This window comes from Chenopodium album, chromosome 8, assembly GCF_948465745.1.
Source record: "Chenopodium album chromosome 8, dcCheAlbu1.1, whole genome shotgun sequence".
Lineage (NCBI taxonomy): Eukaryota > Viridiplantae > Streptophyta > Magnoliopsida > Caryophyllales > Amaranthaceae > Chenopodium > Chenopodium album.
The window spans coordinates 27,122,887-27,125,879 of record NC_137841.1 but is presented as its reverse complement, the minus strand read 5'-3'; the positions used below and the strand labels follow the sequence as shown (position 1 = coordinate 27,125,879).

The 2,993-nt window shown below is 35.4% G+C and overlaps 1 long non-coding RNA gene across 1 annotated transcript; it reads right to left on the bottom strand.

Annotated features, from left to right (window-relative positions):
• Nucleotides 1-349: 349 nt before the first annotated feature.
• LOC145555981 (uncharacterized) lies at nt 350-1,200 on the bottom strand. The gene is made up of 2 exons (XR_014091652.1): nt 1,023-1,200; nt 350-572 (listed from the first exon to the last, which is right to left on the bottom strand). It is a non-coding gene; the product is annotated as an uncharacterized LOC145555981 (long non-coding RNA).
• Between the last annotated feature and the right edge of the window lie 1,793 nt (nt 1,201-2,993).

Here is a 2,993-nt window from a genome sequence, read left to right as displayed (position 1 = left end):
ATTGTTACACTAGGCGAAAATATGAATTGGCCACCGGTTCAAAACCCCCCAATGCCACCGGTTTTGAACCGGTGGTCATTTGGGGGGTGGCAACACTCCGAAGCAAAGGCCACCGGTTCAAAACCGGTGGCAAAAATAAGTATTGCCACCGGTTAACCGGTGGCAATAACCCTTCCAGCTTTATTTTTTTTTGGTATTATATATAAATGCCACCGGTTAACTGGTGGCAATGTGCATGTAAATATATATATATATTTTTTTTTTGGTTTTGTTTTTTCCACTTGAAATATACTCCAACGATTCAATGTAATTATGTAAGAAACACAACATCGAAAAAAAAACATCGAAATCAACCGAAATATAATCCAAAATATAATTATCATTAAATTGTTATTGTACAACACCAAAATAAAAAAAAATTACAACATAAAAATAAATTAATAAATAAATAAAATTACAACATCAGAAACAAAAAAAATAAAATTAAGTTCTAAAACAATATTCCAAAATCAACATCTTGATCTTTTTTTGACACAAACATCTTGATTCTTCGTGGAGTCATAATCTAATACCTGTATCAATTAAAACACCAAAATTAATAAAACTCGAGAACTAAAAAAAAAATGCATTATCTACCCAGAAAACTCAAATTAATAATTAAAAAAAAAATTAACCCAGAAATCCCCGAAAAAAAAAACAAAAAACTCAAAATAAAACAAAAAAACCTAAAAAAACGCATGCAATTTCACTAGAATACTCGTACAATTTCGAAAATCAGAACACCAAGATTAAAATTAATAAATAAAAACTCACAAAAATCACGAAAAAAAAATAAAAAATATTAAAAAAAAAAATCCAGAACACTCATGCAATTTCGAATTAAACATAAACCCAGAAACCCTTGAATAATCAAATTAAACCCAGAAACATAGACCCATCAACACTCATCAATTAAACCCAGAAAATTCCAAAATCAATTAAACATAGCAATTACAAAATCAATTAAACCCAGAAACCGTAACCTCGAAATATCAAACCCAAAAACTGCGAAAAAGAGCGAAAATTGGTGTTGATGATGTAGATCTGACGGTGTTGTTGATGTTGGTGTTGCTGGTGTGGTGGTGGCGTGGTGGTGATTTTGTGGGTAATGGATTTTTTTCGGGTGAAGTTAGGTGATTTCGGTGGTTGATGGTGGCTGTGTAGTGCGGATTTGATGGAGGACGAAGGAGGAGAACGGAGGAGAGAGGACGAAGGGCGACGAGAGAGAGAACAGAGAGGGAGAGCAGGATAGAGAGAGATCGAGAGAACAGAGAGGGAGAGAAGGAGAGAGAGGGGGAGTAAGAACGAAGGAGAGAAGGAGATAGAGAGAAGGAGGAGAGCAGGAGAGGCGATAGAGGAGAGAGAAGATTAGGGTTAGGGTATATAAAGGAAGGGAAAAGAGAATGGTGGGCTTTTTTTTTTATTATTTGATTATTGCCACCGGTTCAAAACCGGTGGCCTTTATCATTCATGCCACCGGTTCGGCTTGAACCGGTGGCAATGTACATATGCCTAATCCCGCCCATTTTTTAAGCCACTGGTTTTCAAAAACCGGTGGCCATTGAGCGGTGTCTTTTTCAATTTTTCTACTAGTGTTAGTATCATGTTAGGATTAAAGATGTGATTTTTATTGCTTAGTGACATGCTAGGGTTTGTTATTAATCTTGTTAGTATCATGCCTAGGATCTTACTATTATTATTATGCTTTAATATTAACATGAACATGATTATGATTATAATTGTTATAATTTATGATTATTATTATTTTGATGATGATTATTTTATTTATGATTATTATTATTTTTATGATTAAATTATTATTCATGATATTTATTATTATTATGTTGCTTGATATTTATATTTATTGCTTGATCACACCTTTATTGCATGTTTAAAGGGAATGTTGTACTTGTAATCACGCTTAATAAGATAATTAATAATCTTGTTAGGGTTAATTATTGTGATTATAATTTCAAGTGATCGCCAATAATAGATTTGTTTGTGCATTAATATTCAACCAACATAGATAAGCAGGTTTAGGGTTAATCTATTGATTGCATGTTAATCAGAAAGCGCACATGAATACGATCAGAATAAAGTATAGGCCTATTATTAGGGCAGGTTTAATCTCTTTTAGGTTGGATTTGTACCTTCATCCCCGAACCCTTATTTGGTTCTTGACCTTATGGAGTTGACGATCTCTTGGATCGTTAAGGGGTGTAACCTTCACCTCGTGAACGGTTTACAAGTTCCTTAAAAAACTTGTTGGCGACTCTTTTGCTCTATCTTCTTCCCTTTTGGACGCCACCGTACTTTAGTGTATGATCACAGTGGGTTTCAAGCTAGTGGGATTTTAAAGGCTTGAAAATATTCCCTACAGTTATTGGCGACTCCACTGGGGAGGATTTCTATTTTAATTCATGAATTTGTTTTGGCAATGATTTAGAATGAGTGGATGAGACTCGAAAAGTTCTAAGTATTTCATGTGCGTAATTTTGATGAACATTATTGTCATATGCATAAAAAAGATCTCATTGGAAAGACCATCCGTAATGAGTTAAAAACATAGGATTTTACACGTAGGAAATTTGAGAAACGTCTTTCACAACTAGGACTGAAATAACACCGCGCGAAACTGGAAAATTTTATCGAGCACAGAAAGCTGCTGAGGCATGTGGGAAGTAGCGTCAGGGGCCAGAGCTTGGCGCCAGACTTTTAGCCGTAGCGCCAGACGCCAGTATTGGCGCCAGGCGCTACAGTTAAAAGCTGGCGCCAGTCTCTGTTTGCTGGCGCCAATTTCCCCAATACCGAGCCAGAAATATGTGTTCTAATTTCGACCGGTTTTTCGTATTGTTTGCTTGATCCTACTTCCTGATTGAATTTTTTCTCACTTTTCTGAAACCCATATGTGTTCTACATATGGATATAACCCTCTGGGAATTCATGCTCCATCT